The sequence below is a fragment of the Apis florea genome, unplaced genomic scaffold (genome assembly GCF_048593485.1).
Source record: "Apis florea isolate Af1SG1 unplaced genomic scaffold, ASM4859348v1 contig_3496_pilon, whole genome shotgun sequence".
Taxonomy (NCBI): domain Eukaryota; kingdom Metazoa; phylum Arthropoda; class Insecta; order Hymenoptera; family Apidae; genus Apis; species Apis florea.
In genome coordinates this window covers 4,539,425-4,552,812 of record NW_028256773.1, presented here as the reverse complement: position 1 = coordinate 4,552,812, position 13,388 = coordinate 4,539,425, and the positions used below count along the sequence as shown (strand labels likewise).

General features: G+C 32.6%; 4 long non-coding RNA genes across 5 annotated transcripts; 2 read left to right on the top strand and 2 right to left on the bottom strand.

The window, feature by feature from the left end:
* Window positions 1-610: 610 nt before the first annotated feature.
* LOC100866063 (uncharacterized) lies at window positions 611-4,483 on the bottom strand. Of its 2 annotated transcripts, XR_015293892.1 has the most exons (4): window positions 4,154-4,483; window positions 3,381-3,723; window positions 882-1,068; window positions 611-815 (listed from the first exon to the last, which is right to left on the bottom strand). It is a non-coding gene; the product is annotated as an uncharacterized LOC100866063 (long non-coding RNA). The 2 variants fall into 2 exon arrangements; XR_015293891.1 differs by lacking the exon at window positions 4,154-4,483 and having other exon boundaries at window positions 3,381-3,887.
* Window positions 4,484-4,546: 63 nt separating this feature from the next.
* On the top strand, window positions 4,547-6,384 carry LOC147656789 (uncharacterized). Its single transcript, XR_015293893.1, has 3 exons — window positions 4,547-4,753; window positions 5,016-5,489; window positions 5,584-6,384. It is a non-coding gene; the product is annotated as an uncharacterized LOC147656789 (long non-coding RNA).
* An 830-nt stretch (window positions 6,385-7,214) lies between these two features.
* Window positions 7,215-8,737, top strand: LOC147656788 (uncharacterized). Its single transcript, XR_015293769.1, has 4 exons — window positions 7,215-7,358; window positions 7,669-8,012; window positions 8,142-8,283; window positions 8,372-8,737. It is a non-coding gene; the product is annotated as an uncharacterized LOC147656788 (long non-coding RNA).
* Window positions 8,738-8,956: 219 nt separating this feature from the next.
* On the bottom strand, window positions 8,957-12,367 carry LOC105737293 (uncharacterized). Its single transcript, XR_015293768.1, has 4 exons — window positions 12,137-12,367; window positions 11,641-11,846; window positions 9,272-9,459; window positions 8,957-9,102 (listed from the first exon to the last, which is right to left on the bottom strand). It is a non-coding gene; the product is annotated as an uncharacterized LOC105737293 (long non-coding RNA).
* Between the last annotated feature and the right edge of the window lie 1,021 nt (window positions 12,368-13,388).

Here is a 13,388-nt window from a genome sequence, read left to right as displayed (position 1 = left end):
TTATATGTATTATATGTATTATAATATGGGAAATACAATGTAATCCTAATAATTAAGTTGTATTATAAGTAGATATAATATTATTGCAAGTTATAATTAAGAGTATATACTAATTTCTCATAAAAACACACAAAAAAAAACCGAAGAAAACTTATATGAAAATATGAAGATTAAAATTTATAAGATTGATGTAAATTTTAATTTATAAGATTCTTGGTTACATTATAAGTAGCAATGATAAATCGAAATTGATTGTTTTCTACCTGAAAAAACATCATGTTTATAATTTCCAAGTAATTAAATCTCTGTTCAATATTCATATGATTTCATTAAAATTAATTTTTTTTTTTTTACTAATATTACAAATCCTTTTCTGATTATTAAAATCTTTCATCTTTTTAGATTAAATTCTTCATTGAAGAAAATAACGATGCAAATCTATAAGAAATCTAGGATTTTATAATAATAATGGATATTCTTGGATAATTGAAAGCTATAGTGAAAGAAATCGTCACAATTTCATGATGTACTGTCATACTAAAAGAGTCAATTCGTATGGACAAAATGCAACAATAAACGGAAGAAAAACGATATTTAAAAAACCGTAAAGTAAACCGAAAAAATCATACTTTGTTCACTTGCTTCTACCCAACTACAAGATATATGGTATAAGTGCATTGTGCTTGTTAATGCATTAGGAAGCAAGTAATATATTTATGTCTATGGATTATAAATATTTATACAGCTCAGACAGATTGTGGTAAAAATGAAGCGACAGTGGTCCGCTACCAGGAGATCCCGCCAAAATGAGCATCCTGGAAAAAACGATTACTCACATTAACCAGCAAGAAGAAAATGCTTATCGATTAAAATTAACATACCTGGGGCTCGTGATTTATTACACAAGAAATGACAAGTCAATTCCGTTTCTTCTACTTTATTCTCTCCGATGATGATGATGACGCCTCAAGGCAAGATTATCAATGCGTGGATAGAATTCTCTTACGTGAAAACGGTATTCATGAAAATTATGATTAATAAGGAAGTTGAATTTTGTGCAGTACAAATCTGGAAAAAGAATAAAATATTTGTTAATCAAGAATTTTGTTTTCTGTTAAATTATCTGATAAAGATACATAACTTATACTTATTCTTATATGACAATATCAGAAAATTATTCAGTATGATTCATATAATTGACATGATAGAATTATATAGTTGGAAATAATTAAAGGATGTTATTGATGATTCATTAAAAAACAATAAAATTCTTATATCGATAATTTCAAGTATTTAAATATTTTCAAACTTGAAACTTTCAGTTTACAAATGAAATATTTAGCTAAAACGCTAGAAAAAAAAGGTATTTAACAATTTGTAGAGATTCTATTCTGTGCCAGCAGAATTTATTAGAAACAAAGTGATTCTCCCATCAATGGAGCATAGATTCTTCCTTCTTGAAAATCATTTTTTTCAAGAAAAACTGAAACATTCAATAGTCTCATTCATTGGATTCAAACTGAATGCTTAATTCCCATCGTCGCGACATTTACATTCAACATTATCGCTTCTATTTCTCCAACGGCATCGATGTCTCTTTTCTTCTTTTTCTCTATCCCTCGCTACCACGGAATGAACAATTTTAAAAGTGGTTGGTTGCCTCGACCGGGTGATTCCCCGCCACGTTTCCACTTCTGCGCAATCGGGGTGATGTCGAGGGGATTTAGGAAAGCCACAGTAGCCGGTGTGTATGCGGCAAGGACAAGAAAGCCGATCGAGGTGCACAGGCTAAGTATTTCTCTAGAAGTGTGCGAGTATACACACCGTATGTGCGCGGGTGTGTGCTGATCGGCCGGTGCGGCGGCCAGAGAAACGCGAACAAGGACGGTGGCGGCGAAGGAGATGGGGAAGGAGGAGGAGGAGGAGGAGAAGAAGAAGCCAAAGGATATAAAGTACGGTTGCGAGGAAAGGTTGAAAATCTCTACGATGGAACGGGTGGATCCATTGGTGAAACTGCAAGAAATAAGAAGGAGAAAAAAGAAGGAGAAAAAGAAACTGCAATGAGGAGAATGAAAGAGAGAAACAGAGAGCATGAAATAGGGTATAGAAGGTGACGCGGATTAAAAGGATGGGAGAGATGCGAAAGGCCGAGGGAAAAACGCGTGGAAAAAAGAGGGAAGGTCGTTTCGTCTCGTTGGAGGAAGAAAGAGTGAGTGTGTTGAGGGGCAGAAGAGGCAGGGAAGCGAGAGAGAGTAGCGAGAGGAGCGTCGAGCCGACGAGAGAGGGATATGGTACAGCGAGTGGCGTGCATTCTCGCGCACACGCTGCCTCCCCTCTTAAGCGTGAACGATCGCGTGCACGTGCAACAAGGTATCGTGCACGTGTGCGTGTACAAAGTAGGTCCACGAGAGCCGGAGAGACGGCGAATGAATATCGCCGTCCCCTCGGTGGCCGGTGCGACCAATCCGCGCGTAGCGCGAGCTGCGTGAAGGCGGAACGCGGCCTCTTCGCGTATATCTGCGTATTTATTATTCAGTTTGCAAATACGTGGCAAAAATGATCTCTCTCCGCGCGCCGGCTGGATCTGCCGGGCTCCACCGAACCAGCCCGTACAACCGGGAGGTGGAGCCAGAAGGTAGGAGCAGGGCAACGACGAGATATCGGCCGTTAATTTGTTAGAAACGCCACCAGCACAGCCGATTGCAGCGTCCGCAACTATGTACCTTTCTGGCTCCCGCGGAACGGATGGCCACTGTTTGCCACGCTCGCTCGTCTTCCCGACGCGAGACGACATTTTCTAATCGCTGCCTCTGCCACACGACAAAATGTCTAACTGCTCGTTTGTTCCTCTGCTGGTAGTTGACTTTGCGTATATATGTATGGGCAGTTTTAGGATGCAATTTGGAGCAATGTACCTTTTCTCTTGGCAATTGTATAATGTTCCGTGCTTGATATAATTGGTTGTACTGGTGAAACAGATTACTATTATTAAAGATTTAAAGATTAAGATTTTTGTTATTATAGATGGTATAATTTTTAGCAAAACTTGGTAAGATTATTAAAGTTAAAAATTTTCTCAATTTCTAATTAAGTTTATTAGAGTTTGAGAAATTTTCAATATTAATCGTATTTGTAACAAAATTTTATATGAGAAACTATGTTATTATTATATTTCATTTATGTTGGTGAATGCCGCTCAAATTAAGAAGTAGAAAGTTTCTTCGTTAAACAGCTAATTAACTTAATACCAAAGATCGTTTCCTACTTCCTCTATTACTTATAACATTTTTATAGTTTCGTATAATTTTTAATAAATAATTTAACAAGTGTAAAATCTTATACTTTTTATACTTTTATAACATATAATTCTAAAAACTTACCGTTCTTAATGTGATAGCACGTAACGTTGAGAGATTTGAGTAGTGAAGTTCAAGGTAGTTTCGATGAAGACGTCAATGCATTTTTTTAGAAGCCTTATCCAAGACAATGGAGAGTGAGGTTCCGATAGTCTGGTAACAACGGGACTCGAACAGTAGCGGATTATTCCGCGACTCCAAAGCATGGAACAACGATCTTGGAAACAACTTCAAGTGTTCCAATAGATCTCCACTGTATTTGAATGCACTTGATATTGAAATTAAAGCAAAGAATCTTGTAAAATCATTTCTGATCAATCATTTCTTCTTTCTTTACGTTGAAAAAATAAATCTTCTATCCAATGAACTAAAAATAGATTTAAAAATCAGAATTATTAAATTTCTTCTAAAGCGCTTCTATTCAATTATTAAGATTAATTTTCACTTCGTTCTTTAACAAAAAAAAATAAGGATAACAGAAATAAAATTATATAACCTCATTTTCTTCGACTGTTCGAAATGTTAGTTAATAGAATTAAACTCTGGAGGGCAGTACTGTCCACACATAACATTAACACACACATATCAATTTAAAACAAAATTAAACGTGATTATAAATTAAAGCAAACATTATATCTCTAATTTCAAAATTTAACATATAGTTTCAAAATTTAATAAATTTAATATAGCTAATGCTTAATTAATATTTAATTCTAGTTAAGAATAATTATAGCACCATCAATGATATTATATTTATGTTTTCACAAGTAGATATGAAATCGACTCTTTCAATCAACCTTAGTTACGTGATAAAATGTCAAGGAACATCACAGTCTAGAAAACCGACGCGATGTAGCCTCACTTCGTTGAAATGATTGGCTCGCGCAAATTTTTCTATGAACATCATCCAAGAAAACGTATTCCGACATTGTCCGTTAACGCGGTGTGTCTAGTACACTGGCATTGTATTCCAACGATAATAGATTCACGATCGGAAGATAATCAAACGAACTGTAAAAAGAAGTCAGCCGGTATTCTTCGCACGAAACCGATGTTGATAAGGCACAGAGAGTCTAGTGATTCATTTCCCTAATATGTCTACGCGTCGAATGACAATTGGTAGTACCGTTCGCGCTTCAGTTTCTCTTTATTTCAATATCTAATAGAGGTCTCTTGTATCCTAAAATCCTAACCCCAATTTTTTAGTGTATTATAATAATAAGTCGTGCTTGTGCTTCAATTAATTCAGACTGATTTAATTGTAGAATAATTAAAAATCGTGCAGATAATAAATTGTATAAAAATATTTAATAATTCAAATAATTTCAAAATTTAATTATAATTCATATAATCGTCAAAATTAAAAAATCATCTATAAAATATTGTTAATTGTTAAGGTTAATTGTTGAAGGTTAAGTTATATACATTTTCATTTCTTTTTTTCATTGAATATGATGAATATATTTATTTATTTATAGTATATAAAAAAAAATCTGTCAGATTTATCCAAATAAAACTATAAATTTGTATCTGTTTGAAAATTATTGAATAAATCTCATACATATGTAGTATGTTATAAATAAATATATTAAAATTATATGATGAATAATAAATGATAAATTCTAATAGATAATAATGAAATTGGTGAAAATGTTACAGAAAATACTTATTTATAATAAAATTAAACAAAAATTAAGCAAATACCGAACAAGTTTTTGAGAGAAAAAACGATAGCAGTACGGCTGACATTCTCCATTCAAGATCCCAGAGGAGAAGTTTGGTTTGTGAAATTCGTTCTCACAGAGAAAGTAGAATTACATCAGCACGCATTCAGCCGTAAAAAGAGGATCGTCGCGGCGACGCAAAATACCGTATCGTTGCTTTTCTTCAGCGTCCTGTATTCGCCGTGGTCATTTACACCTTCTTCACGTGTTCCTTGCACGCCATAACATTTCCGTGCTCTACGATATATATCATCTCCTTTCTTCTGCTTGCCTTGCATGTTCTTTGAAGTTCACCCTCTACTTCCTGATCTTAAATACTTGAGGAAGTACCGATCGGATCGACCTGATGAAAATTCCTTCTTTCCGTATAACGAATATTTAGAGATAGATGCATCTATGGGATAAATCAGTAAGTAAATAATTTAATGTAATCAATTTTTGAATGATTCTTATATTAATAAAAGATAGAAATTATTGTTGAATCATATGCAATTTTTATTTAGAAATTGAACTTTGCACAGGCAGTGATGCAGTCTATCATTAGGCAGACATCCACCAAATTTCTCTGAATATAGATAGAACATCGACACTACGAGGAATATCTTATCTTTAATTTATGGATTAGCTATATTAAAGCAATAGCATGATTTTTTTATTTTTTATTGAATTTAAAATTTTTAATGGTTTGATTGTAAAATTAAAAAAAAATTTTACAAATGTATAAGATAGTAAATATGCGAATAAGATTAGAATGGAAATAATTTTTTTTTTATATATATCTTATTGAATTATTTATTCTCAAAAATTTATTTTATATAAAATAAAATTATTTATTGTTCACATGTAAGAATTATGTTAACGAAATAAGAGTAAAATTATAAGCGTGACGAACTACAAACCAGAGCCATCGATACATATCTCTCGAATCAGTTTAACCGATGACGCAACACTTCGTATCGCTAAATGACTTCGCCAGATTGTCCACAATCGACGCCGCCAAGAAAATCATGACTCGGTGGAATATTTATGGTCCATTTAAGAGAATCAAATTTATTTATTGATTTTTATCACTTTATTTCATGTTCCCATAAATAAAATATTCTGTTGATTACTTTTTGTAAATTCTGTAAATCGATAAAAAATATAACGCAATATATAATTTTTATCAAAATTGAAATATTTATATATCATCACGTTAAAAATAATATTCTCTGATTATGTTACAAATTAAGATATTGAAAAAAAATTAAAACTTGTTGTTAAAACTTAAAATAGAAATAAAATGGATAACTTTAAACATCAAATAGTTTAATCTTTTCACGCGGTTTTCTTCACTCCATTTCCCTTCAAAAATGCACAGTTCAAAGTTCATGGTATTTTACGCCCTACTTCCTTCGACGCGCGTACCTTCAAACCGTAACGCAACCTAACCTCTCCCCTAGGTGAAACGCGACGAATTAGAATCTGCAACGGCAATGTTTTTTAAAGCGTCACACAGCCAATGTAACAAATGGTCGAGTAAAGTTAACCTAGCGACGGTTCTTTCCAAGAAATTCCTTTTTCTACCCGACGCTCGTGGAACACCTTAGCGAACCTCTTCCGGCCGCGGAAACATTAAAGCTGGATTTTCCAAGTGAATTATTTACGTGCCTGGTTGTGAAAGCCACCCAGGTCTTCGCCCTCTTTGGACTTTCATCATCACCACGATTTCAATCAGTCGATTTGTTCTTTTATTAGTATCGATTTTCGTCGTCATATTGTCCCCTTGCAATATTCGATTATAATCGAGATTTTTTTATCGGAGCTTTCATCGATCCCTTTATTTCTTCATTATAGTTCTTCGATTGTTTTCGGCACTGTTCTCATTCTTCGTTATTGTTGTCTCTGCTGCATTATGAATGTTCTTTTGTTTTATTTTTCGAGTTCGATGTATCTCAAAGAACTTTAATGTAAGTTTGATTCTTCAAATTTTAAATTATGTTATTAATTTTTTTTATAGCAATTTTATTTTATACCATTGTTTGAAAAATTTATAGGATTTTTTATGTATCGATATACAATTGATTATTTTATCGAAGTATCAAAGTATATATTTGCTTGATTTCTAACCTATAATTTTCTTATCTCTCGAACGTTATTTGTTTTATAACTGAATTTCTAATATTTAATTTGCAATAGATAATCTGTTGATACAAGAGTTTTTTTTTAAATTTTATGTGAGAATTAAGTATATTTAGTGCCAATTGTTACCAGAGAAATAACCATTGTAAGGTTAACGGTAAAAGAAACTTCAAAATAGTACTAATTGGATTATATTGTTTTTTAGTATCTACATAGTAAATCGCGATCATCCTAGATAGATAATAACGATGGATTTAATTCATCGCAATCTTTAATTTTTTAAATAAACTTCTTTATACTTATTTTTTTAAAAGTACAAAGAGTAGTTCTATAAGCATTAAACTCTTCCATATTTTTTTTTAGGTTAGAAACTGAGTATGAATATTTTAAATCACGTATCAAAAATGATATGAATATTGCAAACAATCAACATCTAAATTCTTGTATATTTATTTTTTTTTAATAAGATCGTCGCTACGATCATGACGCCGTTCGTCGAGAGAGGTCCCTCCGCGTCGTTCCACGTCGCCCCGTGTGCCCTCCTCGCTAGGAAATAAGAAATTTTCTTGAGAGATGCGAGCCTCTGCGAGGGAGGAGGCCTAGCCAAGCGAACATAGTTAATTTAGATTGTATCGCGTGAGAAGCAGGAAATGACGAAATATCCTGAGTGCTGACTTATACGCGGCGCACATCGTGTGTGCCTGGGCTCGTTCCTCGACCGCGTTGCTCTTCGACTCCTCGACTCCTCGACTCCTCGCGACCTCAGCCCCTCCGACACGCAAGGATGATACTTTTTTTCCTAACCTCCACGGTTAGTCGTTGCTGCATCTATTTTTATATTTTTCGCGATGTTTTCGCACAAATGACATCGTGATCGTGAGAATTTTTGACCGGACCATTACTGCGAAATATCCTTCTTATTTTTTTTCTTTTTTTTCAGTCAAGGCCAAACAATCGATCAAAGATAAGAGATTTTACCAGCCATTTCATAGTTCACGAGATACTTTGCACGGTCGCAAAGTTGCAGAATTGCTTCATTGAAACGTTGCGAGATCTCAAGATCTCGTCTTGACTTGATTATGGTTAATTGATTTTTTTTGTATTTTAATTTAATATCCTTTTCTATTTCTAATTTACTTATTTATATTTTTACTGTTTGTTTATGGATAGAAGATGAGAGAAAGAAAGAATAGAAGAATGCGAGGGAATATATATAGAAATGGATTGCATGGAAGGTGATTTGTTAATATTTTCGCGAACCATTGGCGGATATGACGCTGGAATAATTTGTCACACGCGATTGGCGACAGTAAGTATAATGAAGGCTCGAATTCCGAGTAGGGCGCAATCGATTCGGAACAGGTACGAATACATTAACATTGAAGAAAAATTGGTTGGACAAAATAAATATCTATATTGTCTGTTACTTAAAAATTAATGATGTTTAAACGTCAAATTTACCATTAATTATATCAGATTTGATTTGATTTTGTAATATATAATAATGTTAGTTGTAATATAAGTTCTTTTTAATAACGATCGAAATAATAATTTAAATATTTAAAAATAGATTTTCATTCGTGTTTAAAATCTTATGAATCTCAAATTTTAATACATCATTATAGAAAAAATACTTATACAAAAATTAATTGAAAAAATCAACTATTATAGGATTGTAAAAAAAGAATTACTCGATTATTTCGACATCAATGTAGAAGTTAATTAGTTGATGACAAGATAATGGAATTTTAACGATTACACGAAAAATATAATTATATTTGATACAGGTGTAGTAACAATTAAGATGCTGTCACTCATCCAATATTACATAATATTTACTTCGTTTTCGCGACAATGGTATTCCCTCCTTCTCATTGCATAAAAATGTTGCGATAACTTATCTGTAAAAAAAAAAAAAAAACATTTAAGATAATACTATAGCGAAGGGTCGTAGTTGGCCAATTACATATTTATAAATTAGCAGATACAACATAAAGATATAGATATAAGCGCTTAATGCGAAGCATAAAACTGGGTTTTCTCCGTTCCACTCCCATGAAGCTTGGTCACCTGAAGAATTACTATGCCCAATTAACCCTTTGAGAACCGTACGCTTCCCGAGCATTGCCACTTCCGACGTTGCAATAGTTTTTGCCATGTAATTTTTTTCGAGTTCGTCAAGGGATCACAGTTCAATGTTTTTCCATTACGCAAGATCGAGTATTTATGTACAAATCTAATGCTTGCGTTTCAATCATCTGGAATTTAAGAAGAATACTTTATCATCATTGTTTAAGGTTATTATGATTTGAAATATATTTTGTCGTTAATATTTTATTGTTATAATTTTTGAAATGAAATAAATGAAAGTTTATGGAAGAAAGTTATTATAAGAAATAAAATACAAATCATCGTATAACAAGTTCAACGAGATAGAAACTAATAGAGATAGAATATAATAAATCTAAGTAAATGTGCGTTAATTCATTGTATAAAAATTGTGAATCTAATGAATTTATACGATCATGCTACGAATTAAAGGGCACGGAACATCCGTCTTACGATTTTTGTAATTTATCTTTGTAAATTGATTTTGATGATTCAACGTTGTAATTCTAGCATTTAATTTCATACAAATTATCAATTATTATAATTTTATAAATTTATAATGATTTTATAAGTTAACAAATAATTCGATGTATAGATTATATATGATATTTCAGAAATATATAGTCAAACTTTTAATATTATTTTCTACCATAATTTTTTAAATAATCTTTTAATAATAAAATTAAAATTATATCGCAACATTAGTTTTTTCATATTAGCTGATATAGAATTTTTTTTTTAATTCCAACGATTAATCGTTCAGAATTATTAAAGTAAATCTGAATGAATATTGAAAAAAAAAACAACGTATTTCTAGTTATATAGTGCCATATCCATAGATGATTCACTGGGGATTAAAATTTCTTATTTTAAGTTACTTTAAATTCATTATGCGGTCACGTATTATTACCTTGCCAGTAATTTTTAGTAATTTCGCGATTAAATCGCGTTCTACAAAACTATTTTAATAATGCGTGTTCTCGCCCGCAAGCCCGCGCGCACGCATGGTTTCCTTACTGTTCGAAAAAGAACTCAAAAATAGAATTTAAAAAAATGAAAGGAAAAACGATAATAAAGAAGCGACTCTCGAGATCCTTCACCTGTGACCCGAGAAATTCATTATGTGTGTCTGTCAGCGATGAATAAATTGAAAAATCGTGAAAATGCCAGACAATATTGAAAATTTATTCTAACTTCTCATCTGTAAAAAAATATTTTTGAATTAGACAATATTGAAAATTTAGTTTTTATTTAATATAACATAAAAATGTAAGATTTTCTATGAAATGTATAATCGATATATAAATTTTGATTTGCGAATGTTTGTAAAAATATTTTCTTCGATCAAATATGATAACATGTTTTATTAGGCTAAGTAGTCGCAAGGCCTTGATTGAAAATATTTAAATCGAGTGTTGGAAATCATTTGCACAAATTAAAGTACAGACATACATAAAGACAAAGTTAAAAATAGATGAATCATATTAGTCATGTTTATATGGTAATTATGTTCTATTTTATTCTAATCTATTCTCTTCTATTGTAAAAATTATTACATAGTATCCAAAATCATTTTCTTCTACTCGATTAACTTTTTTTAAATTTTTTCCATTTATTAATACATATTTTTTAATTGAAGTTAAACTTTATTAGTAGATATATTTTTATTCCTTAATATATATATATATATATATAAGAATAGTAAAAAAAATTTTTTATGTATTTAAGCTTGGACTCTCAATAACTTCTTCTACCATTTTTAAAATATTTGTTAGTTTCAAAATTCTTTTTTAATTTAAAAAAAAGAACTATGAAATGTTATTTTTTCTTATTATTTTCCTTCCAAGAATTATACGATATTCATTTCTATTTCGTAAAAAGCAATTATTTGAATATCTTTGCATTTCTGAATATATATACACGTCCGTCTTCGCTTCGTTCTGGCAAATCTACTGATAATTCCTCGTTCAGACAGAAGCAACAGGTATCTTTAAAACACTATTATATTCCACCAATGCATAATCGGCGTGCATCTTTCCCTCAGAAATCAGTGAACAACGGAAAATTTACAATCTCAGTTGAAAAGCAGTTATAAGCATTACCGTGAGCATCGATAATATTCCAGAAGCTCATTAGCGATCCAGGAACGTCTATCCCCCTACCTGGTCGCGGGAGTAATTATCTATTACAACCTAGCTGGCGTACGTATACAACGTATAACAGGAGATCAGTGCAAACGATTAAGCTCAAAAATAGTTCATGGGAACTTAAGTAAACTAATCTTCATCGCATTAGTGTTGTTCTAGGTATAAAATGCAAGGAGGAAGCACCTGCACGCATCTTTACCGCTCCCTGGGGTCATCACTTTCGAAAGCTAGCCGACCACCTTTGCCGTCTCACTGATCGGTATACCAATTCAATCGAGTTATTCTAATTGTTATCTGACCTAGAAATCACTCAGAAGGTCTGAATACAGGACGTGGAAAGTCTGGCTATCCAATGTCTTGAATCGTCTTCATTTGAATCAATAATAAAACTGAAAAAAATTTTTAACAATTAACAATTTTAACAATTAAAATATTGAAAAAAAAAATATTAAAGTAAACTCGTTGAGATGAAAGCAAATTTAAAATAAAATTTTTTGAATATTTACCTGCAATGCATCGTCGAAGTGAAACAGCGAATCAAGAGAGAGAGAAAGAGATAGAAAATAACCTTTATTTTACGATCGATTTGTGAATTCAAGCTATGATTGTATTATTCTTCGTTTTTTATATTTATTATTAATAAGTATAAACTGACTAACGAATTGAAGATTTTTTTTACCTGTTTCCTCGCAGAACATGTTAACAGCTCGATCAAGGCATTTATTAAAACTTCATAGCTTCTTACCCATTCGGAAGAAACGTAACGAACAAGTAGCCCCAATTAAGAGCGAACGCAAAACAATTACGACTGGTTAAAGCATATCTATCATCGTCGAGGCTCGTATCTCTCTGCCGCTTTACGCCAGCCTGTTCATTTTTTACGTCCATTAACCTATCACCGAGTATTTCCCTCAGCGAGCAAATAACGTGCCATTAATCATTTTTCGCGCAATAAAATTGTCATTAAATAGCTATGAATTCAACAAGCAACAATTCTACTTCGAACATTGGATTAACATTACTTTAGCTAAGAAAGTTGTATTTCAAAGTAAAAAATACTTTCTTTTTTTTTCAGCATATCATAATACTGATATTATCAAAATAATTGAATCTTTTGATAAAATATCGAAAAATAATGATGAAAATACGGAACTGAAATCGTTATTTTTAATCTTGTCGTTCCTAAATTATTTATTAACCAAAAACACTTACCTGTAATTCTTTTGACCATTATACGACAAATGATCTGTTTATTAATGTTTATTTTTTCTTTCTACTATTTTACACTTTAATATAAAATTTCAAATTTAAAATTTTTTTCTCTTTCATCCCGTATATTAACAGACTATCTCAAAGCAACACGGTAAAATCTGCATCAGTATCATGGTAGCGTACGATAAGCAAGATCGCGAGTCAGAGTCGTGCGCCCTCTGTTTCGCGAAATTTACGATCGTTCGATGTCGGGTCCACCTTAGACCGCGGGAAAAATTGCTCGGTTCGCCACCGTGCCGACCTAACCTAGTATATCTACCTACCCTACGATCCGTTCATACCAGGCACACAAATGCAAGTATAAGAGAGTGTTTCGTCGTAGACCCAGGAGTTCGTTCTCGACGAGAAATTCTACCACCCGCAACCGACAACAGGCCAAGTCGGGGCAGAGTCTTAGGCCAGGGCAGGCCAGCAAGAAGTCGTGTAAGAAGGGGTTAAGAAACTCTCGAACTAAAGTGCCTACACCGGAAGCAGGGGCCTTGCTTTCTGGGCTAATAACCCTACCCACATCGACACGCGGCATCTGCGTGCGCGTATACACGTTTAGACGTGAGTACGAGAGAGAAAGAGAGAGGGAAAGATATGGAACAAGGATAAAGAGATACGCGATATACGACGAGGAAATCTTGCGTGTATGCACGAGAGAGAAGACGCACACG